Source organism: Diabrotica undecimpunctata, chromosome 7 (assembly GCF_040954645.1).
Source record: "Diabrotica undecimpunctata isolate CICGRU chromosome 7, icDiaUnde3, whole genome shotgun sequence".
Taxonomy (NCBI): Eukaryota; Metazoa; Arthropoda; class Insecta; order Coleoptera; family Chrysomelidae; genus Diabrotica; species Diabrotica undecimpunctata.
The window spans coordinates 157,057,429-157,084,752 of record NC_092809.1 but is presented as its reverse complement, the minus strand read 5'-3'; the positions used below and the strand labels follow the sequence as shown (position 1 = coordinate 157,084,752).

Sequence of the window (27,324 nt, the reverse complement as noted above, 5' to 3'; positions counted from 1 at the left end):
AGGAAATAAATTCAACATTTCAACAACATTCAAAACAACAAACACGTTGAGATCTATTTTGTCCAAAACCAAACCTAACAATGAACAAGAAAGGACAAAGAATTGCATTTATAAAATACCTTGTGAATGCGATCAGTTTTATTTAGGTGAAACATCAAGACCATTAAATGTTAGAATAAGTGAACATCAATCCTATATTAAAAATAGAGAATTTGATAGATCTCAAATCTGTAAACACGCATGGGATAATGAACATAGGGTTCAATGGAATGATTCAAATATAGTCCTAAAAGAAACGGATGGTAAAAAGAGAAAAATCAAAGAAGCGGCTCTAATTATGCTAAATGAGACCAATTGTGTCGCGAATTCCTCGGCAGAATGTAGTAGGATCTGGTTACCCATATTGAAAGAGGAAGTTATTAAAAGGAAAATACCAGTATTGGTAAGTCAGTAACATATAGAGAATACATCATTTATGTTTTTTAAATAACAAACATATAAAATCGGAATTTGGTGTTTATTGAAGGTAAACTAAATGCACGATCAAATACTTACCATGTCGGGATTGTATTATGAGGTTTTTTTTCCTGGTTTTTCCCTCATAATTTACTATGGAATCACTAACAGGAGAATTTTACTGTCATCATGGCATGTATTTGTCTTTTTAAAGACGAATTACATGTTATGATCTTTTCTGATGGATATTCTCAAGTTAAAGTTGATTTCATATAATCGAATGAACTATCTTATAAGTAAAGTCGTCCCAGGAACGCAACTCAACAATATTGGCAATATCATTTTAAAGTCGTCTACTTTAAAATGTATAAGGTATGTCTGAATTGTCAATATAGATGAGTCAGATAAAATTTAATTATTAGAAGAATTTTTCACTAAGTAAAAAAAAACAAAATTTGTTTAATTTACTAATGTTTGTATTTTAAGAACGATTTCCGAAGTGGAAATTGAAACGTCAATAAACGTATTTTAACCTTTAATTGTGGCTTATTCACATTTAAACATGTGTTTTTATTAAGATAATTAGTACTTTGCTGCATGCATAGACTCAAACGGTATATAACAAAATATATAGACCGAAGAAATTAAAAATTTGTAATAGCGATTTTTAATTTAAAAATTACTACCTAAATCCGACTCTGATTTTGTTTTAAATATGATAATCATGTGTTTTTTATCAAGATAATTAGTACTACCTCATTTTCACCTGTATCTCAATTTATATTTACTCTTTTCGTTAACACTGTCGGAGAATATAGCTGGAGTTGCAATTCAAATTAAAAAAGAAAACGACTGAAAGATGACTTTACACAACGAAGAAAGATATAAAAAAACTGTAATTCCCATTGAAACAAGAACATAATTATATTAATTAAAAACCAATAAAAAATATATAAACGGAATTATTTGCAGTGGTACAAGGAGGAGGCATAGAAAATATGTGTCAACAAACTATAGCTGCTATATTAAGAGCAAAGAAAGAAGTGGTGTTAGATAACTAGAAGACCGAAAAAATCAATGGATGTTTTGACGACGAATATGAACTGGAAATTGAAGATGCTAGATAAACAAATACCGAGAACCAAGAAAAAATTATACGTATAAAAAGCAATATCGTGAAAATATAATTTATATATATAAATAAATATATATATATATATATATACATATATATAAATTTATATATATAAATATACATATATATATATATATATATATATATATATATATATATATATATATATATATATATATATATATATATATATATATATAAGCGAGGTTCCTACAGTCTCTGTCGCTTCTCACATTTCGACCGCCATCGTTTTCTGTCCATCCATTCGTCTTCGTTGATGGCTTTATTCTCATTATGTGCCGTACATTTTCTTCCCAGACAATTGAAGGCCTTCTCCTTCTTCTTCTTTGTTATGGTATGTAATTTAAAGCTTTCTTTGGCCATCTATCTTCATTCATTCGCTTCACGTGACCATACCACACTAGTTGTCTCGTTTCAATTCTGTCTACACTGCTCTAGCGATGATTGAATATATATTTCAAATAAGGTTGGAGATAGACAACATCCTTGTTTAAGCCCCTGTGTTATTGGAAATGATTCAGATGTAAAGTTTTCTTCTTTAACCACACTTCTTGCATTTTCTCTATACTAAGACCTACTTTCGTCAATGTTTGAAACAGTTTTTTCAAAGGTACCGTATTGTATGCCTTCTCTAAATCTACAAACAATAGGTGGGTAGATAGATTCCTTGCCTTTCGTTATTATATTTCCTGCTGCAGAACGAATATACCATCAGTGTACGATCCTCCTCCACCAAATCCATTTTGTTCTTCTATGTCTTCGTATTCTGATTCTATTCTTTCTTTTATTATTCGACCGTACAACCTCCCTACTGAGCTGATAACATAGCCTCCCTTTCTTAAATATTGAGCTGATGTATCCAACATTCCAATCATCAGGGATATTTTGACCTTTTAAGCATTTGTTAAATAGTTGAACCAACGTCTCATGTAATATTTTTTTTGGTCCATACTTTACCAACTCAATTGGGATGTCTCCAGGTCCTTCTGCTTTATCGTGTTTCGATCTTTTGATGGCATCGCCTAACTCTCCGGTTGTTATCTCAATTATTAGTGTATCTTCGGATATTTCTTCCATTTCAATCTCTTGGAATTTACATTTATTCTCTATCAGTAAGACCTCACAATGGTGTTTCCACTGTTTCAGATCTATTAACTGTAAGTTAGATCTTTTCTTCCCTCCGGAGAGACTTTATTACCTTCCACGCTTGCCATATTCTTGTTCCACCCATATACCTATCCACCTTTACACATCTTCGATACCACATCTCATTTTACTTTTCACTACGTCTCTTTTTACATCTCGATTTAATTTTTTATATATCTTGTAATCTTCCTCCTTTCTCGTTGACATCCATTTCTGATAAGCAGTTTTCTTCTTGTTTACTAACGTGTGCATATTCTCCGACCACCATTCTTGATTTTTTGTTTCATGTTTGTCTTTATACCTCAAAGCTTCACTTGCAGCCTCATAAATGCTTTTTTTAAGTTGCTGGTATAATTCTTCCGCTGATATATTTTCTCGATCCACATTTTGTAATTTTGTGGCCAGTCGTAATTTCTAAAGAAATTTGGTTGAATCTTCTTTTAAGCTTTCTAGGTTATATTTAGGGGATGTTACTTTTTGTCCCTTTTAGCTTTTAGCAGTCATTCATTCACTTCAGTTCACGATTTAATATTAAGATTTTTTCGAATGGCAATAGAGACTCCTCTCTTAGCTCTGTTATCTTTACTCACTCCACTGTAGATATGTATCTATTCTCCTATCTCTTCATTTCCTTTTCCCTTTTTCTTGGTCTCGGTGAGAATGCATATATCTATTTTTCTTTCCGCTAATTCTTTGAATACTTCTGCTTGTTTGGTTATTTGTACATTCAATGTAGCCAATATCACTTTCCTTTTCCGTTGCAATAGTCGTCTGTAGTTAGAAAGAAAACTAAATTTATGGTGATCAGTAAAAAGAACATTCAACATATCGACCTGAATATTGAAGCCGAACGTATTGAAAGAGTACACCGATTTAAATATCTGGGATATACAGTAAATGATAAGTGGGACCCAGATGTAGAGATTAAGATCCGAATTGAAATAGCAAGATCCAAATTCATCAAAATGAGAAAGCTCTTAAGCAACCGCCACCTAAGCGTTAACCTCCGATGGCGCGCCACGAAATGCTACGTACTCTCTACGCTACTTTACGGAGTTGAAGGGTGGACGTTAACAGCAGCAACTATAAAGAAGTTAGCGGCTCTAGAAATGTGGCTGTATCGACGCATACTGAGAATACCTTGGACAGACAGAGTGACCAACACAGAGGTATTAAGACGAATGGGTAAAGAGATGGAATTGTTAACAACTGTTAAAAGGAGGAAAGCGTCATACTTTGGCCATGTGTTCCGTAATGATAAGTACAGTCTGCTACAGCTTATCGTGGAAGGTGAGATTGAAGGTAGAAGAGGTTTGGGTAGAAAGAAGAAATCCTGGCTGAGAAATTTGAGAGAATGGTTTCAAATACCAGAAGCCGCGAAAATAATACATGCGGCACAAAACAGAGAAACCTATCGTTTGATGGTCGCCAACCTTCGGTAGAAGACGGCACATAAAGAAGAAGAAGTCGTCTGTGTTTTGATCCATCCTTTGTATTCTGAGGCTTTTAGTCGAAATTTTTAGCATTTATTTCTTTTGACAAGTGATGAATTGCTAGCCCATCTCCTCAACCCTCCTCCTTTATCCTATATATATATAGGTTAAATATAATTTAAAAAAGACACGTTGTTTTTTTTTTCTCTTTATATATAATTTAAAAAACAAAAAAAATCAGAAAAAAATATTAAAAAGGTTCAAGAGAAAAATTGCTTATTTATCAAGGATAAGGACGTTAATTTAATTAGCAAGAAAGAAACACTAATATAAAGAAGGACACAATTTAAACAGTCGTTGAAGTTTGAAAAGTGAATAACTAAGAACTAAAATCCATTACATTAGCCATATAATAGAGAAATAGAAGACCCGACCGAAGAAAATATTGTAAGTAGAATTCGGAAATTAACGAATAATCTCAAAACGAGAATGGAGAACAATTATTATTGCATGACTAGATATACTACTAACTAATTGTGTTCGTTTGTGTCTGTGTTTTGTGTGTGTGTGTGCGTGTCTGTGTGTGTGTGTGTGTGTGTGTGTGTGTGTGTGTGTGTGTGTGTGTGTGTGTGTGTGTGTGATTGGGGATTATTGGCTTTAGAATCAAAGTTCATTCGCCATCTCACCTTTATGACATTATTTTGGTATTTTCTACGAGGAAGTTCTAAAGGAGTTCTCTTTGATTACATTCTCGTTTTTTATGTAAGTATACAACTACATTCTTGGTGTAATTTTACAAAAACTACAAACACCTAATTTTTGAAGGGATAGAATGCAGCTAAAACTTGCACATGATGGATACAGCTGTAAAAGAATATATCAACAGTGGTTAAAAAACTCAAACACTTGCTGCCAAAACTGGGAAAAACCAATTAGCTTATGATTGGGTTCTCGGCAATACCAAGAACTAAAAACAAATAAGTATATGAATAAAGCTAAAAAAATATTTAAACCCGTCATTTAATTTAAATTAAGCAAACTCTCGTGACACCTCTTTATCTTAACGACAGTAAAGCTTAATAAAACATTTTATTTCAATGAGTTTATCGCAGAAAAATTCCATGAACACTATTCGTGTGCAAGCTGGTAATAAATCCAAATGTTTGCCAAAGATAGTCTTATTTATCTGTAGATAAACCCGTTCCTAATAATAAAACAATGGCCCAATAAAGTAATTAAAATAAAACTGCTACAATCATTCTTAAAACTAACACATACGTAGTATGTGTTACATTGTATGTAACAATTATTTTATTTTAAATAAGGTAAGTTAGCAAGTGTTAAATTTTAAAACATTCAGCAAATCTTTACTAATTTGGGAAAATAAGAGTCTTTTTTCACATAAATAAGCTCCAAAATGTCTACTGTCAAAACCAAACAAAAAATAAGCAGAAAAATATGAAATAGAGAAATATTTCATTAAAATCGAAATCAGCTAGTGGGAGAATATAATCATGTATACTCTTGTAAACACATTAAGCCCCCTTTCAGACGAGGATACTGTATCCGAGATACGCGTATCCGAGACGCAGATATTACATAGACTCAAATGGAGCTTTTCAGACAGGACGCGCGAGGGATACAGTATGCGAGATACCACGATACACTTACACTGTGTAAGTGTATCGTGCGAGATACCGAATTCAGTATCTCGGACCCTCCTGTCGCCGACGACTGAATGCGTATCCCAGATACAGAAGAAACATTACGTTAAATGAACGCTTTCAGACACGAATACTTTTGCACCACATTCCATAGACGCGCGATTTTCTGTCGAATAATTGTGAATGAGCAACGAAAGAAAGACGGTGTTTTCTGAATATAGTTATACGTTCCCTTGGTTTCTCTTAATTCTACAATAGGATGAACCCACAAATTACGTCGTCTTTTCAGTTTCTTTTTCTTTTTATTTAATATGTACCACAGCATAACATACTCTTCTACATCCATACTCCAAAAATATAACCGCACTGCACTGCTACTATTTTCATACTGACGAGGATGCCCGTGAATCCGATACAGTCGCCATCGAAAATTCTGTATCTCGCATACAGTATCCACGTCTGAAAACCCTCTAAAATACTGTTTAGAACAGAAATTCACCTTTCTGAAAACAAATCAAACAGAAAATTTCCATTATATATTTACTTTATAACTACATGGATAAAAAGTGTGGATTATTGTGTAGTAAATAATATGCATTACACTGCTAAAAACTGAGCAATTATTCCGAAGCAATTATCTGTATCTGAAAGCTATCAAAACCTTATGAAGTTTTGTTGGAAATAATGGAAAAGTAAAACGTTACCGGTAACTATTGTAAATGATAAGTATGTTAAAGTAACGATTAGTAGAGACGTACTTCTTATCGGAACGACCACATAGAGCACTACAGACAACAGATGGTTATTGATTCTTGGTCCTAAGATACCCAACTCTCACTTATGGTTCCATGTGCTACACCCCGGGCAACTGCATTGGCCTGCAGGCTAAACTATATAAGGAGATCACTGAGTGATTGCTGGTATAAGTAATCTCCCACCTAATAAAAGCTCAAGATCAAGAAATTGGTCCTGAAGGCGGATGAATCAACAAATGATCAACCGAATAAGAATACAGGAGACAAAGAGAACCACTACATTAAAGACTCGTAGAGTACCCCCAGGCAAATCACCATGGAATTGACACTTCAATTACAAGACATTACTAATCATGAAAAACGGAGGTCAAGATTCGTCAGGATAGGAGAAACCATATTTATATCACGAGGTATAAACTCAGGTAGTAAACATACGAAATTCTCGTGAATAAATCCAACAAATAAGAAAATCTAATTTGGAATTTTCACATAAACTGTCAAAAGTCTATTTGCGGCTAAGATGGTCCGTGTCAATAACTAGTAAAAAGGGTGGTAGTGTATTATTTTATTAAGATAACAGCACAAAAGATCCGTATCTCAAAAATGGGTAAGTATATTAGTAAAGGGGGACACCAAAATTTTTTTTGTTATTTTTTATGCTACCTCCATTTTGAGGCCTTAAAATTTGTGAATAACAGTGTCAGAATAGTTCCCTGGGGGCGGGGTTAACCCCCAAAACTCCTCCCTTGGGTGCGCCACTGTACTAGTCTCGGATAGACTAATATTACTCCAAACACATACTTGGCCAATCAAATTTAATATACTTCAAATCTATGCCCATAATACCCATATTGCAGATAGGAAATATGACGATGAAGTCGAAAAGCTCTGTGATCACATTCTAGACACCTTATTAAAGCTTAGTAAAGACGAAATTTTATATATGATGGGCGACTTCAATGCTAAAGTTGGAGAAGCTCAACAAAGTCGAACTGTAGATCTTTATGGTCTCATACAGCATTATATGGAGGACAGAGATTATATGAATTCTTTGATATGATCATTGGAAACACATGGTATAAACTACTAAAGTGACGACTATATACTTGGAAACCCCATTTCCTAGGTATTTAAGAAATAAAATATATTATGTATTTGTGATTGATTGTTTTCGAAATGACGTCAAAAAATCACTACATTTCCTGGAGCAGATATTAGATCTGATCACCAACTCCTGACCATGAACCCCAACAAGAATTTAATACCTGTTAAACTGTTTGTTCGGTCTGTTAGACCGTTGTCTTCTAAGATTAGTTTTTGACGTTTCGCCAACACTAGGAATTGGCATCATCTGGAGATGTTACTGCTTCGCTTGTAAGCTGAAACTGACTACAAGCGAAGCAGTAACATCTTCAGAAGATGCCAACCCCTAGTGTTGTTAAGAGGTTAGACGATAGCCGTGAAAGCCTAACGCAAGAATGTAATAGTAGAATTAAGAACATCTGAGAACAACTGGAAGGTCCAAAGAAACTATGGAATGAATTTAAAGACTACGATAACGAAATCTGCACAAATAAGATTATAGAATTAAAATAATCAAAAAAAGTAAATGGATGACAGAAGATATCTTGAAATTGAAGAATCAACGTCGACGTATTAAATCAAGTGAAACGGAATATAGACATCTACAGCGAAGAATTAAAAAAATTATAAAATTAACCAAAGAAAAATGTATTTTTCCATATAGTTTTCTAGTCTAGGCATCAGCATTCCATTGTATAGAATGGAAACATGCACTCTCACTAAAACAATACGTAAAAGAATTAAAGCTTTCGAGATGTCGGCTTAACGATTACTGTTAAGGATATCATGGATGGAAAGAGTGGCAAATCAAGAAGTTATACAAGGGCTAAAAAAAGACAGAGAGGTTCTGAATACTATAAAAAGCAGAAAATTGCACTAATTTGCTCATGTGATGAAAAATCCGAAATATCAACATGTAATTCCTGTTCCTCCTATGTATCATATCTATTGAGATTGGCGGCCAGTAAGGCAAAATCTTTCTATTGTGGACTCGATGTATAAGGACGCTTCCTTCAGTTCTGGCTCAGTCTCTTATATTCTTGACATGTAATTATGAAGAGGAAAAAACAGCGAAACATGGTCATAAACGACGAAGAACAAACTGCACATATTACTCATTTAGGTCAGCTGCAGATAAAGCAAAGAGAATGGGATTGGTGATTCAAGGTTCTCAGAGAAAAATGCATTTAAAGAAATAAGGGAACAAGTCGTAATAAAAAAAAGAAGAAAGTTATATACTACACTTACCAATTACCTTTTGAACTAACTGTACGAGTTGACAATAACAACAAAATCATTGTTAATAAAAACGAAATAAGAAGACAATAACAACTATATATATCAGAGTAGTTTCACGATGACAGATATAATAATACTGTAATATAACTGCTCGCAATCGCAAGGATTTTTATTAGACGAAAACCAGTAGAAACAGGCCACATAATTATTGTAATCAGATAGATCAAACTAAAATGCGACAGAAGGGAGATAGTACAGAGAAGTATTAGGAAAAGAATTTGTAAAACATTATCAACAAGAATATTCCGACATGAACACAATTAATTAAGAAATGCAACGAAAGCTCTTGAAAGCAGGACTGACTGTTGAAAAGAAAACGAAAAATAAGGAAGACAAAATAAGTGATGGAACAAAACGGTTGATGGAAAAGAGACGCACATTTCTAAGCGAAGGAAATCGAAACACCGATGGTTTTAAAGAATTGAATAAACTAATAAAGAAGCTAGTAAAGGAAGATTTAAGGATCTATAATGAAAACAAGGTAGAAAAAATAATAGAAAAGAACCGAGGCCTGAAATGTTTAAGATAAAACTTAGTAAAGACTATAATAATGTCATTCAAGGATAAACATGGAAAAGAAATAGGAGAAAAGAACGAAATCCTAAAAACTACTCAAACATTTTACCGTGATTTATATTCCTCAAACAAGAACCCAGCCAGATAACACTGCAAAGGAAGATCTTAAGAGAAAGATAACGAATCAACTCAAAAATCCTCCCTAATATAGAATCCTTCGAAATAAAACAAGCTATGACACAACTAAAGAACAATAGGGCTCCGGGTCCAGATAGAATACTTGTAGAAATGTTGAAGGAGGGGAGCGAAATTATTTTCGAAGAATTGAAAATTTTTTTTAAACGAATGTCTTCACAGAGGAGAAGTCCCAGATAATTGGAAAGAAAGTTTGACAATACTTCTCTTCAAAAAAGGAGACAGGGGACAACTATAGGCAAGTCTCCCTGCTATCCCAAATGTACAAACTGTTTATGAGAGTAATAACTAACAGGTTAACGTCGAAGCTCGATAGCTATCAACCGGTAGAGCAGACAGGATTCCGAATGGGTTACAGTACAGCGGATCATTTTCTTACAGTCCTAACCCTAATAGAGAAAGCCAATGAATATCACTTGAACTTATATATTGGCTTCGTTGATTATGAAAAGGCATTCGACTCCATAGAACTTTGGGCAATAGAGAGAGCTATGAACAAGTGGCGCAAAATAGAAAACACTGGATTGATTTGGGAGAGGCCTATGTATAAAGTTGAATTACTTAAGGCTGAAGAAGAAGAAGAAGAGAATACAAACTTAATGTTTTATAAAGTGCAGTTTTTTAAAATATGCGATTATTTCCCCCTCTCTTCGTGTTATTGACGATATTGTCTATAATAATATGGAGTAAGTTGTCATAAATAGCTTAACAGAGTTATATGTTATAAATAGCACCAAAACGGTTATTCTAATGTTTCTGATAAACTGTATTGTACCTAGAAAATTACGTATTTGCCAGTTTACCATAAATAAGCTGGTTACGGGAACAAATTTGTATACTGTACGATGAAGAAATTTTTAAGCCTCTAGTGAGGTAATTTTTACAACCTGAATAATTAGACTAAATATACAAGAGATATGACTTGATTAAATAACCTTGATATAAAGATAACGCCGAAAAATTATATTTACAATGAGACTATAATTTACCATAGAAATTTCAGTATTATCTCACTTTAAAGTTGTTATCTACTTAAAAAATTTAAATTATAAATAATAATTTTAAGAGCAGTTTCATCACTATAGGATTAAAACTAGGTTTTAAAGAGCTTAGTAGTTTTCATTATAACTGACGTATGCGTCTTGCCAAATTATACACGATATGTGTAATAAATTTTATAAATTAAAATTGAAAAAGTATTAAAATAATTTTTTTGCATATTATCTCCAATGTATGTTACAAGTAACGGAAAATAGTATGTGTAGAAGAAGTTAATACAGGTAGATAAAATGTATGTTTAAATAGTCTCTGTTTGTTAATTAATCTCTTAGTTGCTCCCAAGATTTAATGCACAGATAATATGATTAAACTTTAATAATAAACAAAACACCTTAGCAATAAATCGTATACAATTTACATAAATATTTGATTTCCCTGTAAAAAGTCTAGAATCTAAATTGATGGAACGCAGTAAGGAATAAAGTTTGCGACGAAGTATTGTATACAAATATACTGACTAAACACCCACATAGAGATTACTCTGCTTTTGAGCGGTCTAGATTTGTTATTTTCTTGTTTATTTTTTTGAATTATTTTCTTTACAATTTTCTCTCTCTAGTTTTTCTTTGGGGTAACGGTATTACTTTTTTACAATTGCAAATAAAGGACAAACTACTTCAGAGCTTGGCAACTCTGCTCCTATGCCAGCTACTATTTCTCTCCTAAGCATCCTTCCTAAAAGAAAACAGGTCCCAATCCTGCACTTTATCTAATCCCCATATATCCTTTTCTTTCCACACTTCGACCGGAAGGCCGTTAAATACTCCTGACAATGGGCAGCATCTATCGGCAGTCCCAAGATAAGGCGCTTAAAAAATGATTCTGGACCGTTGGACTTTTACAAGTAAAGCTGTATTAGTAGAATGGTTGTAATACTGCGATGCAATAGGCAGGGAAATCCATTACATTCCCAAAAAAGTTATGCGTGATGTCCAAGAGAATGCCTCGGGTGTTGTCACACAGCCCGGGTGATGATCTGATCCACAAAAATTAAAACTCAGAAAATTAATTAATGTCGGTACATGGCACGTGCAAGGGCTAAAAACAATCACAGGTAAGCTGCCAATTATTAAAAGAGAGATAACATTGAAATCACTGGACTAGCTTAGAAGAGGGCCATTTTAGAACGCATTAAAAGTGTTGCCATTCTAGTCTCACCAAGACAACAGAAATATATCGTTAAATTTAAAGCTGTGACCGATAGGATAGTTTCCTTAAATTGAAAAGCAAACCACATACACTCAATATCATACAAGTTACCAGTTGACTGCGCCAACCAGCACAGCAAACAACATAAAATTGAAGAATTCTACGAAAATTCCAAATGAAGAGCTAACCTAAAGAATGTACAGAGAAATCTCGGCATAGGTCAGAGAAACGAAAGAGGAGACCGCTTAATCGAGTTTGCTATCACAAATAACTACGAGCTCACCAAGACAACAGAAATATATCGTTAAATTTAAAGCTGTGACCGATAGGATAGTATCCTTAAATTGAAAAGCAAACCACGTACACTCAATATCATACGAGTTACCAGTTGACTGCGCCAACCAGCACAGCAAACAACATAAAATTGAAGAATTCTACGAAAAATTCCAAATGAAGAGCTAACCTAAAGAATGTACAGAGAAAGCTCGGCATAGGTCAGAGAAACGAACGAGGAGACCGCTTAATCGAGTTTGCTATCACAAATAACTATTTTATTATGAATACTCGATTTAAACTTCATGTACGTCGACTTTATAATTGGAAAAGTCATGGAGATAGGTTTAGAAATCTAACTAATTACATCCTTACTAATATTCGCTGGAGATCATGAATCCAAACAGCCAGATCATATCCAGGGGCGATATGCAGATCAGATCATACTCCCTTCGTAGCTAAACACAAACGAAGATATACAAAGAGGATGTAATTAAGAAAAGAGGGCGACCTTCTTCAAGAAGTGCAAAAAAGTATGCCCTCTATTCGAAAGGGCGCATCAGAAGAAATGTGGGAGACTATTAAAAATAGTGTCATAACACCATTTAATCACCCAAAACTAAATAAGCCTGTGAAACAGAAATACTGGATTACAGATGAAACCCTTAAAATAATTGAGAATTGAAGAAATCTTTGTCAAAGTGGAGTACATAGTGAAAGGGAAAAAGTGAATTTAAGAAACCTAAACAAAGAAATAAAACGAAGATGCAAGGCTCATAGACAACAAAACTATCACTATATATGTAAAGCAATTAGAAGCCACGATCAACACAATCAGCCGAGATATCTATTTATAAAAATACACTACATAACAAGAGACTTTAAAGCCAGAACTTGGGCCGTTAAAAACTACATAGGAACCCTGAGAATCAACAATGAAGATATAGCAGTCCCTGAAAAAAATCGAAGAAGAATCTAATATACTCAAGAATAAAATAAGACCAGCGATCATTAAACTCAAGTATAAGAAAGTACCAGATCCAGATATAATAGCAAAAATGCTCAAAGCCACAGAAGAAACCGAAATAAAATTGCTCTGTAACAAAATATATATGCCATGCAATAGCCTGACTGAGAGATTGAAAACTTTGCTACAAAGAGAAATACTCCAAGAGCGAACTGGAATTACCAAAGGTAGAGGTACTCGAGAACACCTTCTGAACGTAAGACAAATAATAAAAAGATCTAGGGAATTCAATATCCCACTATACATTTGTTTTATAGATTATCGCAAAGCGTTCGACAGAGTCAAATGGCAGCACCATGGCAGACACTAAAAGAAGTAGATGTACCACAATACCTTATTTCGCTCATAACTGAACTATACGAACACAGTACTGGAACAGTCAAAGTGCTTGACACACTCGATATAATTGCTAACAATTGTTTATCTTATTAGCAATGAATAATAATGAATTGTTTGATTATTTGTCCATCCCTAACAATAATAGTCTGGGGCAGTGATGGATCATAAAGAAAAGAATTAATCACAAGGAATTAATTAGTCTAGTATTTAAAATCAAGTACAGATCTTACAAAATCTGTATTCATCGACTACGAGAAGGCATTTGACAATGTTAAACATGATATCATGATGGAACTACTACATAGGGCCAACATGGACCAGAAGGAGATCAGAATTATTCAGAATCTATACTGGAACCAAATGGCAAAGGTGAGGATTGATCAAGACCAATATACGGATGAATTTGAAATCCGGAAAGGTGTCCGTCAAGGCTGCATACTCTCTCCGATGCTTTTTAATTTATATGTTGAAAATATATTTGCGGAAGCATTAGAAGACACGGAATTAGGCATTAAGGTGAACGGCATACCAATTAGCAACCTACGCTATGCGGACGACACAGTGATTATAACTGATAATTTGGAAGATCAGCAGTTATTACTTGATAGGGTGAATAGCATAGGTAAAAAATATGGCCTCAAAATCAACATTTTGAAAACGAAATATATGGTCATTAGCAGAAACCCTCCAGAAAACCCGATAATATGCATAGGTGACGATCGCATAAAACGCGTGAAAACTTTTAAATACCTTGGCACCACAATCAATGACCAATCGGATCCACAACAAGAGATAAAAACCCGAATACAAATGGCAAGACAAGCTTTTGTGAAATTCAGACCGCTCCTATGTAATCAAAACCTAAATTTCGAAATACGCTACAGAATGGTCAAGTGCTACATATGGTCCATCTTGCTTTATGTCATGGAAACGTGGACTTTGAAAAAAAACATCTATCAACAAACTTGAAGCATTTGAAATGTGGTCATTGAGAAGAATGATGCGCATACCTTGGGTGGATAGAGTTCGAAACGATGACGTCCTTAAGAGAGCCGGCGTGGAAAGAGAACTCTTTGAATTAATTAAAAAACGCAAGATTGGTTACCTTGGGCACATATTGAGAGGAGCAAAATATGAAATACCACAGTTAATCCTACAAGGGAAGATCGAAGGTAGGAGAAGAGCCGGCCGCAAACAATTATCCTGGTTAAGGAATATTAAAGAATGGACAGGAATACACAATACAGGCGAGCTGTGTCACGCCGCCAAGAACAGAATTCTAGTAATGAGATAGTCGCCTACGCACTTTGGTGTATGGCATGTTAAGAAGAAGAAGACAGATCTTACATTCTTTATAAGTGAAAAAAGAAGTTTTATCTTTTGCATATTTTGTTTAATACATATTGTTATAACTAAATTTATCAAAAGCAGTTGTTTGATATCTGTATCAAAGAGTGTCAGGAAAAAGGTTTTTTTTTATTAATTTCTCTGGTCTATAATAGCGACTTTGTAAGCTGAGTATATTGACAATAATTTAGAACCAGGAAGAATGAAAATGAGAAAAATGCAAAATATAACTTATCGAAGTATCGTTAGTTGCAGAACCTTCATAACATCAGACCTCGGACATGTACCTTAAGTAAGGTACAGACTGCAGTTCCATGATTTATCCTCATTCTGTAATGTCCTTAACACTTATCCAATGTTTACGTCCAAATACAGTTCCTTCGATAGTCCTGTAAAAAAATAGATACAATTAATACACAACTTTTTTCACGAGTTGAAAAATATTTTACTTGTGATAAGGGTAAGATGCTTTTAAATTAAGGCAAAAACATTTATTAACGCAATATATATTAACGCAAACATGGCATTCGTTGCTCTCCTTCCTGGCATAAACCCAAACTGTTCTACTCCTATCGATGTCTAGGTGTGTATAATATATCGTATATAATGTATATACATATATATATATATATATATATATATATATATATATATATATATAATATAAAAACAAGAAAAGTGGAATATTTCAGATCTCGGACATATTAAACGTGAAGAGAGATACAACTTGCTCCAACTAATTATGCAGCGAAAGATCCAAGGAAAGAGATGCATAGGGAGATGTAGAATGTTATGGCTGCACAGTGTACAACCTACATCACTATCACTATCCCTTACATTCGCAGGAATATACGGGATAGTGATGCGCAATACACAGCCTCTCCTATTCAAATGTCAACCTCACCTGCCCGTGAGAGTATCTATATTTCGTGAGATATTTCTTGTCCTAGAAATGGAAAATCGTTTCTAAAGGCGGACGAACCAGACCTGGTCAACGGCGTGCAGATGCATAAGGCAACGGGAAACCAATGCATTAAAGGCTCATAGAGCATCCCTAGTTAATCATCATGACTAACAATACAGCCAAACACTCTACTGATCATGAAACTCGGCAAACATGACAAGACTGCAAGGCCTCCCCGGTCGTCAACATGCGAAAATCTTGCAAAGTAGCGACTTGGAATGTAAGAAGTCTACATCAAGCTGGAAAAGTACATAATGCCGTTAAAGAAATGGAAAGGCTAAATATAGATATTTTAGGAATCAGCGATGTCCAATGGCCCGACTCAGGAAAAATAAAAATCAACAATAAAACAATATATTATTCAGAAAGTCAAGACGGTTCACACAGATATGGTGTCGGGATAATACATTGATGAAGCTGTAATAAATTTCACTCCATACTCCAATCGAATTATACTCTTACAATTAAACCAGAACAAACCCAAAATGAACATCACACAAGTTTATGCTCCAACTGCGCACAAACCAGAGAGCAATATTGAAACTTTCTACGAAGACCTAGACAACATTTTAAAATCCATTAAAACGCAAGATGTAACAATTATAATGGGAGACTTTGACGTAAAGGTTGGGGAAAAAAAAGTAGACGAACATACAGGAGGATATGTCTGGGCACCCCGAAAGGGGTGACAGGCTTATCGAATTTTGCCAAAACAATAATTTTGTGATAGCTAATACATTATTCAAAATGCCAAAGAGAAGACTATATACCTGGAAGTCACCAGCAGATCAAGAAGAGAGAATTGTAAGAAACCAAATAGACTATGTATTAGTTAGACAAAGATACAGGAACGCAATTATTTTCGCAAAAACCTATCCAAGTGCCGACATAGGATCAGATCACAATCCATTAGTGACCAAAATTAGGCTTAAAATGAAAATAATAAAAAGAAGAAAAACAAATGCAAAAATCGATACAAGTAAATTAAGGAACCTACACATAAGGAAACGCCTGGCATATGAAATCAACAACGGATTAATGAATGTTAAACAACAAATTTTACAAAATACTGAGACGGATAAAAAATGGTTATTAATAAAGATAGAAACAGATAAAAGTCAAAAAGAAATTCTAATACCAACAGATATAAAAAGAAGTAATGGATGACGGAAGAAATTTCAGATTTAATGAAAGACGTCAATATGGCGTTTAATGAAGAAAGACGTCAATATAAAACAAAGATAATCAGGAGTACAAAAAAGTGGATAAACAAATAAAATACAGAATTAAGAAAGCGAAAGTACAATGGTTAAAAGAACAATGCGCAGAAATAGAAGAATACCAGAAAAGACCTGATAGTTTTGACACACATAAAAAAATTAAAGAATTATCTCACAACAATAGAACAAGAAAACCGGGAATGCTGAAACGACAAATTAAAGAGATGGACAGAATACATCAATGAACTGTTCAAAGACAATAAAACAGAACAGATGTAGATAGAAGTAGAAGAGGATATGGTTTTAAAGATATTAAAAGAGGAAATTAAAATGGCAATAAAAAACAGCAAAAATGGTAAAACAGTAGGTCCAGACCAAATCCCTATAGAAACCTTAAAATGCATAAATGATGAAACCTTAGACAGCATAGTAGACTTATTCTCAGTATACAAAACAGGACACATACCGAAACAATGGTTACTCTTCACCTTTTGTGCTATCTCTAAAAATACAAACGCTAAATATTGCAGTGAATACAGAACAATATCACTAATAAGTCACATTCTCAAATTATTCCTGAAAATAATACATGGTCGTATAAATAAAAAACTGGAAGAGGGAATAGATGATAGTCAGTTTGGGTTCAGAAACAAACTAGGAACCAGAGAAGCGTTATTTGCTTTTAATGTGTTAGCTCAAAGATGCATGGATATGAATGTTGATGTGCATGTTTGTTACGTTGATTTTGAAAAAGCATTAGACAAAGTAAGACATGAAAAATTAGTCCAAATTCTAAAGACGAAAAATATAGACCATAGGGACTTACGATTAATAACAAACCTCTACTGGAATCAAAGAGCACAAATCGTAATATATAACGAACCCAGTCCAGAAATTGAAATCAGGAGAGGAGTTAGGTAGGGATGTATTATGTCCCCATTACTATTTAATGAATATAGTGAAGCCATTTTTGAAGAAGCAATACTATCTCAAAGTGAAGGAATAATAATTAACGGAAGATCTATTAACAACATAAGATATGCAGATGACACCGTGATTATGGCAAGCTCTGCTGAACAACTCCAATTATTGCTAAACAAAACAAACAGTTTCTGTGAAAAATATGGACTAAAAATGAATATAAAAAAGACCAAATACATGATAATAACAAAGAAAACAAATACACCAACAAACATACATTTGGGAAATGTTCTTATAGAAAGGGTTGATAAATACAAATACCTAGGAATCTGGATTTCAGACAATAATGATCAAACAACCGAAATAAGAGCCAGGATAGAAATAGCAAGAAATGCGTTTGTAAAATGAAAACACTTCTCTGCAACAAAGACCTTAGATTAGAACTGGGAGTAAGAGCACCGAGATGCTGCATGTTTTCGATACTGCAATATGGACTTGAAAGCTGGACATTAGCAAGAACACATAAATAAGTTACAGTCCTTTGAAATGTGGTGTTACAGGAGGATGCTTAGAATAGCATGGACATAGAAGAAAACTAACACGAAAGTATTGCGAGAAATGAGCAAATAATGCGAAATAATAAACACAATAAAAATAAGGAAGTTACAATATCTGGGACACGTAAGGAGGGAACAGCGATATGAACTACTAAGGCTGATAATACAGGGAAAGATAAGAGGAGGAAGGAGTATAGGAAGAAGGAGAGTGTCATGGTTAAAGAATTTTACGATGATTGCCGACCTCCGTCGTGGAGATGACACTTGAAAAAAAAAAGGGAGATATATATCAATAAGTACTTACATTTACTTAGAAATAAGAAATGAATAGGAGGTGTATCGCGGAATTGCATTTATTTGGGTAAAGAAAATTATTTTAACCTGCAATTGTTGATTAAAAAATAACATCATAACAAGTACATCAACTACTATTGTTATTTTAATCGAACAATAAGTAAAATATATTAACACCTTAAAAATAACCTTGTTTCATTAATACATAACTAATTTTTTAAAATTCATAAAGGCAACTACACTAATATAAAACGACCATAGTATTTAGACCTTGAGCCAATATTAGTCGATGAATTTTATCAAGTTTTCAGCCTTATTACCATAGTTGTCAACAGTCGTACTGATATACTATATGCAAGGTACGATAATAATAAGAATGTAAATAAAATGGGCCGCGTTTGTAGATAATTATCACCATTAAAATTGTATTTATAAATTTGTACACCTATTCGTATTTACACGGTTATATTCGTACATCAGTATACACTGATAATATTAATTTATCCGTTCCGTCGTACGTTTTCATTACCAAAGCAAAAGCCTTTTTAAAAAATGGAAAATTTAAATATATTTTAAATATTGTGATCTTGACATAACTTTTTTAAACAACTAGTGATAAGATTAAAGAATATTCGCTTACTCAAGGAATGAATTTGACATGTCAATTATCAGTTACAAATAATTCAGCGGTTATCGGTCGTTATACCTAATAGCTTTATAAATTTCTTTTTTTAATGTTTGGTCAAAAGTGAATGTGAATAATTGTCTTTGGATACCGTTTCGCATTATACCCCAGTTATACAGAAGAAAAAATACTGAAAAAATCATTGATTTCACGTAAAAATCTTGTACAGATATTTGAAGGTTCTAAAAGGTAAATAGGGGTTCTAAAACTCAGCCCTTTTTCAAACTGTTTCTAAATAACAGATTTAATTAAATTTTCATGGTTCTTTTTTATTATACCTTAACAATAAAGCCTTAAATAATCGATTACAACTTACAAAATACCTCTAGAATGACTGTCTGGGCAAGTGTCTTTCTTAAAATTATCGTCAAGAAAACCGCCGGGATTAACAGGAGAGGACCTGTTTATCAATGAAAATACCAATGCCTTGCATTCGCTGATGGTACTGATAGCTAGAAGTTAACAAGAATTTAAAGAAATGCTAAAAAGACTAGAAGCCAAAGCGATTAAAAAAGGGATGTACATAAATGAAGAAGACCAAATATATGAAATAAACAGAACGAAAATACATATAACGACAATACCTGACCATAATCACAGATCACAGATCAAATCAGAAGAAGAAATACATAAATTCGAAGAAGTAGAATGATCCCAACACCTAGGAGTGACATTCACCAGAAGTACACATATATGAAAGAAGAAATCTATTCTTCGTTCACAAATTGTTGAGAGCACGAAATATGCCTCAAACTCATAAAACGGTCGTAAATCATAGGCGTTTCTAAGGTGTTTATTCATTAAATAATAATATAATGTTTTAATACTGTTATATATAATATTGATAATATTTTAATACTAATATATTTAGCAAAAAAAAAATTAAAACTTTCACGACTAATGTTGGTTATTATATTATATTAATACAAATAAGAATTTAACCATTAACAATTTTGTAAATAAGAATACCTTATCTCTTTGGATATTTTAATACTAATCTTCGCGTTTAATCACTTTACTAGAAAACCTGGAATTCATATCCGAAGGTACTATCCGTTGCAAGATAATTAAGATGGAATTCCCCAGATTTTTAATAATATAATTATATTCGAAACTTAACTTGAAAGGGTGAAGTTATTACGAACGAAAACAACTTTTTTGTTTAGTACGTTTTTGATCGCATGTAATTTACGGCTCGTCGGTGTTTCCGCGTCTACTATTATAATGTCTATTCACCAAGTAATGTCTATTCACCAAGATAGAAGACTATTGACCTGAATGTTCACGATGCTCTGGTTTCTCAGAATCCCACAAACACTGTTCGCAACATAGTCGAAAGTTGTGCCAACATGACTGGCGTAGGAGAGTCAACTTTATATAGGTTCCTATCAGAAAAAAAAAACACGGTATAGCTAACCCAAACACAAACGAACACTTAAAGAGAGGGAAAAAGCCTATTGAAATTGATGAATTTGCCAAATATGGTATTCGAAGGAAAATTCATGGACTTTTTTTCAAAAAAGAAATACCAAACCTAAACAAAATTTTACAAGAAGTTAGAGACGACCCGGATTTGCCTCATATCGGACGAACTAAATTGTGGCAAGTTTTAAAAGAATTAAATTTCCGGTGGGAGAAATCAGACCGAAAATCTCTTTTGATTGACCGGGAGGAGAAGATGATGTTGGAGAAGAAATTATCTAAGATTCATACGAAAATTCCGGGCTGAAGAAAGGCCCATCTTCTACCAGGATGAAACGTGGGTAAACTCAGGTCATACTCTAAAAAAAATTTGGTCAGATAAAAATATATTAAGCTCCAGGCAAGCCTTTATGGAAGGTTGGTCTACTGGTATCTCCCCACCTTCTGGTAAAGGCAGTAGATTAATAATTTCTCACATTGGCAGTGAAAAAGGATTTGTTAAGCATGGTTTGTTGGAATTTCATTCCAAAAGCACAAAAGACTATCACGAGGAGATGGCAGCTGATGTTTTCGAAGAGTATTTTGAACAAATGATTGAACACATACCACCAAATTCAATTATAGTATTAGATAATGCACCTTATCATTCACGACTAGTAGAAAGACTTCTAACGAATGCGTGGAAGAAACAGGATATTCTTGACTGGCTGCGGAATAAGTATCTGCCTTACGAAGATGGAATGGTAAAAGCAGAACTTTTAAAAATTGCCCGGGAACACAAATCTAAGTTCAAGAAATACGTAGTTGACAAAATGGCGGAAAGGCGAAACATCACAGTCTTTAGACTTCCACCCTACCACTGCGAAATAAATTTAATTGAACTCATCTGGAAAAAGAACAAAAAATGTGGGATCTTGATAACATAATTGATGCGACCGTAGAGATTATTAACCTAATTATTAACCCTCAAGACGACTCGGATTCCGAAGTTGATCCTATTTATTTTGAATTTGAATAGTTTTCTAATCGTAATTATATAAGGTAAGTAATAGTAGTTGTAATCGTAAGGTATTAAAGGGGAAAGGCGCAAAATGTCGCCTGTCAAAATGTTCAATGTGTTTTAAATGTATCCATTTTTTTTCAAATCCTGAGAAAACTAAAAAGCATTTTTGAAAAATTTAAAAGCAGAATGAAATATTTTTTAGAATAAATAAAAAGTTTCGTTTGCATGCAATAATTTCAATTAAAAATTATACTATATTTTTTCTTTTATTTTCACCCCTGTTATATAACATATTAAAATAAACACTGTAGAAGTTTTCAGGGACTTTCTGCCCTGAGTAATAATGTAATCTTTCATTCTGCGTTTAAATTTTTCAAAAATATTTATTAGTTTTCTCCGGATTCAAAAATAATGGATACATTTAAAACACATTGGAAATTTTGCCAGGCGACATTTGGCTCCTTTTTCCTTAATTAAACAAATGTATCTTTTACAAATGGCAAGAAACTTTTTATTTTTGAATAAAATAAATAAGTTTTATTAAAAAATACAATTTACATAAGTACAATTTAAAAATATATTTATTTGTTCAAATATAGTTCAAATAAATGTTTCAATCATATACTCTACGACACTGGTCGTTCATATCTAACCATTCAAAATACCCCTGTAATAGGATTATAAGGTATTGTATTCCTTCAGATATAAGGTGGGTTAGTCGAAAACGTCTTAAACCGTCAGTTTTAGGTTGGTTTTTACTATTATATCGTATTACTTATCCTCTCTGTATTTCAGTTTTCTAATTAGGGTTAAACTTGTAGTGAGCTATCAACAAATTGTGAACCGGGTATAAGCGAGAATTATGGCTGGTTATTTTTGTATCTTTGCTCTAAATATTTTATTAAGAAGTAAAAACATAACTAAAAGAGCTAAAATATGAATATATAACAAGACCTTTAGCATTATATGCAAGTTAAATATGGACGATGAACAAATTCTAACAAATCATGCTCAAAGTGTGGGAGAGAAATGTCCTCACGAATATATTTGCAGGAAAGCTATGGAACGGAATGTAGATAAAAAGACCAAATATACAAAAAAAACTGTAAAAAAAACTAGAGAGGATGTATCGTGAACTGAATATTATAGGGAACATAAAATCACAAAAACTAAGGTGGCTGGGACATATCCAAAGGATGTCAAACACGAGACACCCAAAAGATTACTAACGGAAAGAATAGGAGAAAATAAGAAGAAAGGCAGGCTGAAAACCAGGTGGAAGAAAGATGTTGAAAAAGACGTAGAAGAACATAAAATCCCAAATTGGAAAAATAAAGCAGGAAACAGGAGAGACTGGAAAAGAAAAGTAAACCAAGCCATGTGCCTTCTAGGACTGGAGAGCAAAATATATATGATTAAAAATATTTGGTTTGAAGTTTAGATTTCTAACCTCAAAATAGGTTTCAAAATACTAAAAATCGAAGCGTCTTATATAAAATATTTTTAAGTATAATCAAGTTTCATTTACTGTAGTTTCACTCAATCTATTTTTACTTATATGTATACTACTGGTAATTTTGCCTCTACAAGTCAATCTATTTTCAAAAATATTACAGAGGATATTTCCATTGCAATAATTTTTTAATTTAAATAATTGCTCAAAATACAGTATTTTACTCGGTTAGAATGAAAAGTTGGACTACTCGTTATTCTCGTTAATACTCGCGTTCGGTATCTTGCACTTGTATCGAGATTTCATTCTACTAATCTTTATAATATAAAATAAAAAAAATTCATGACCACATTAAGATATTCAAGTTCCATGAACCGAAATATTTCATCAAGGATGACAGTTTTTTCGAAAAACTAACAAATATGTAGCGAGTTGTGATATAACGTATATTAGCCATAGCTTTACAGCTCCTGCTGCTAATTTTCCCTAAAACAGTTTAATTTTACGATAATATTTAATTATCTTAGTTAATTAAGGATAATTTGTCCATTTGATGTAAAAATGAAAAATAATAATAAAAAATATGAAACGAGAATCAGCATTTCAAGCAGGAGTGTCTGCGCGAATAACAGTAAGCCTATACCATATTTATATTGTTCCAACACTTTTTTCAATTTTGAAGTAGTAGAAACTTAGGATTTACACTAGTTAACTGGAAAATACACTATTTATTTAACTTTTTCCTTTCAATATGTTTGTGAGAAATGTTTATTTTTAACAAAAAACTTTAGAACCGATTTTCGTTACTTCTCTTAAGGGGTAAGACAGATGAAGTCTAAAATTTATAATTTGTAGATGAGGGTATAAAAGTTTTCCGAGTATAAAAAGTTATTTATTCAATCATATAACAATAAAATCATAATAAAAAAGCAGAAAAGTCGCTGGAATACAGCGAATACAGAAAACCAGCATATATGTGTCTGATAGATTTGAAGAAAGCGTTTGATAGAGTGAGAATTCGGGACGCGATACATTTATTATATGAAAAGGGAATATCACTGGATGTAGTAAAAACCATTGAGAATATATATATATATATATATATATATATATATATATATATATATATATATATATATAAAGATAATATAGCTATAATAAGATGTAAAAGAAAACTATCGCAACCTATCAAATATGAAACTGGCATTAGACAAGGAGATTCGATGAGCCCATTAATATTTAATCTGATAATGGATGAAATCATAAAGAAAGTTAAAAAAAGAAGAGGATATAGAATGGGAGAAAAGGAAATAAGGATAATATGCTACGCCATATTAACAGCCAAAAATGAAGATGACCTACAAAGATTAATTAAAGAATTCGAAGATACGGCGCTTATATACAACATGGAGATCTCAACAGAGAAAACTAAAGCGATAGTAATATCAGTGGAACCGAGAAGATATAAACTAGTCGTAAATAACAAAATAATAGAACAAGTGATGGAAACTGAATACTTGAGAATAAAACGGTCAAGCTACGGAAAAATGGAAGAAGAAGTACAAAAACAAGTGAACATGGCAAACAGAGCAGCAGGATGTCTCAACAACACAATCTGGAGAAACAAATACCTCACAACGGAAACGAAAACCAGGATATATAAATCAACTATAAGACCGATAATGACGTACACAGCGGAAACAAGAGCAGATACGGCGAAAACACAAAGACTACTGGAAACAACGGAAATGAAAGTCTTACGAAAAATAACAAACCAAACTCTAAGAGACAGAGTAAGAAGTGAGGAAATACGATCGAGATGTGGTATAGAGGAAATAAACACGTGGACCAAAAGAAGAAAAGTGGAATGGAATCAACAGATCGAAAGAGTGACAGAAAATAGAATAGTACGAATAGCAAGAGACAAATCGCCAAATGGAAGAAGATCATGAAGGAAAAGATGGTCAGACAACGTCAATTGAGGCTAAAAACCGAAGTAAAACAGGCATTTTGCCTATTTATAAAGTAGGAAGAAGAAGAAGAATAAAAAAGCAGTTAATACCGCAGTGAATGTTTAATTTGACTCCATCTTCGGCTCGCACTATAGCTGATGCAAATTTGAATAACGAAAAAACAAATATTTTTTTCTTAAGTATAACTAAAAATATATGGAGATGGCGAAAATAATAACTTTTATGTCCTTGGCGAGCATTTAAAACAAACAGTTCAATTTTTGATAAAAAAAAAACCCTTCCTTTTACTAATAAATATTGTTAAAATTTCTCGAAAATGTTTATTTTACGATATTTTATTAGAGTAGTTAGTAATAAAAGGATTTAACGATTTGCAGATAGCGCGCTCGTGAAAGAGCTTGAGATTTCAAAAACAAATTGTAAAAGTGTAAAAAGTTCTTCCAATAATCTTGAAGATTCTAATCATGTTTTATGGTAATAACTTTTTGTATTAGCATAAAAAATATTTTTTTCAAAATTCTATAATGGCCTTGCCGTTTAAAAATATTGAAAATTGCACAGAAAAGCGATTAGAATATTAGATCGATCTGTCTTTACATTTAATGTTGGAACTAATTTGTATAAATTTTAATATTTGAATGCACCGAGTGTGAGAATTTTGTTTCTGACTATGACTTACGAACCACCAGGTATAATATCGAGCAAATTAGAGAAATACAATTTTAATGAAGAAATAAACTTATTGCATAAATAATTATTCAAATTTTGAATGATTCAAAAGAATTATTTTAAAAAATAGTGGTTTTTGCAATTTAATAAAATAAAATTAAGTTTATTTAATAATCTTATTTTTCACTCGTGACTTAGCTTATTTAATATTGAGAAGCTCTATATCTCGACACAGGAAACAATTTTCCTGGTTCTATTCGATGCAATAAACATTTATAAAGTTTATTCTATACTCCAAATAATTAATATAAAAAATATTCACAAAAATAATTACAATTCTCATAAACTTCACAAAGACTTATCGATTCTTAAATACAAAGTCCCTATGCTAAATACTTACCAGGATAAAATGACACCGGGACACTACAGAGACCAAAAGAAGTTTTTCACTTGTCGCTGTGGGCGTAGTACCTGTACTATGTGACACGTAACCGCTAGCATAAGTACTCTGCCGTTGCGTCACACCTCTTATCAACAAACACCTGTATAGAGGGGCAGATTATCAGCGTTACAATTACAAACGCGACTAAAGTGTTTACTCCAGATTATAATGTAATCCAGAGCTTCATTGTTTTTAGATCGTTGGTTATTTTTCTTTAGTTTAGATAATGCGTTGTGCTACTGATATTATGATTGTCTGACTGAAACAGAAAGGGGCTCGATGTCGCTTGATAAAAATTATATAGCATTTTTCATAGTCTTTTTATCATTTTACACAATTTACCATAAATTTAAGACATTCTCTCGATTCATGGTTTTATTCGAACATGTTTAACAGTAGCTATTTTTTCCATTTTTAACACATTAACCGCCATGTGAGTTGTATTTAACTCACGCTCCGTTTTGACCAGACGTTCCGTGAGTTAAATATAATTCCAACGACAGGTTAGTTTCTATGCTCTGTGAGACAAATATCATTCACAGTTTACACGTTATTCATATACAAAGCATTTGTACATGGCCCGGTGGTCAGATTACTGAAGCTAGCCCAATGGTTTGCGTGAAAAATACTATTGTAATAGCCGTAGAAAATAAGATGCACATTTTACTGTAAATTATGTGTTACCAAAAAACAATCAAATTAAGTAGATATTTGTGAAAGTGACAAACTATTTAGTTCTTTATAAATAAAATTTTTACAGTTTTGTTTCACAAAAAAACACTCAACACAGAAAAATTTCTCACAAATGTCACATTTGTTTTCAG

General features: G+C 32.9%; 1 long non-coding RNA gene across 3 annotated transcripts in view; it reads right to left on the bottom strand.

The window, feature by feature from the left end:
• LOC140447052 (uncharacterized) overlaps positions 1-26,526 on the bottom strand; it is a 35,641-nt gene extending 9,115 nt beyond the window's left edge. For all 3 annotated transcript variants that reach the window (XR_011951562.1, XR_011951563.1, XR_011951561.1), the window contains exons 1-2: positions 26,459-26,526; positions 15,185-15,286 (exon numbers count right to left, since the gene is read on the bottom strand). This is a non-coding gene — a long non-coding RNA (uncharacterized lncRNA). The remainder of the gene's footprint in view (positions 1-15,184; positions 15,287-26,458) is intronic.
• Between the last annotated feature and the right edge of the window lie 798 nt (positions 26,527-27,324).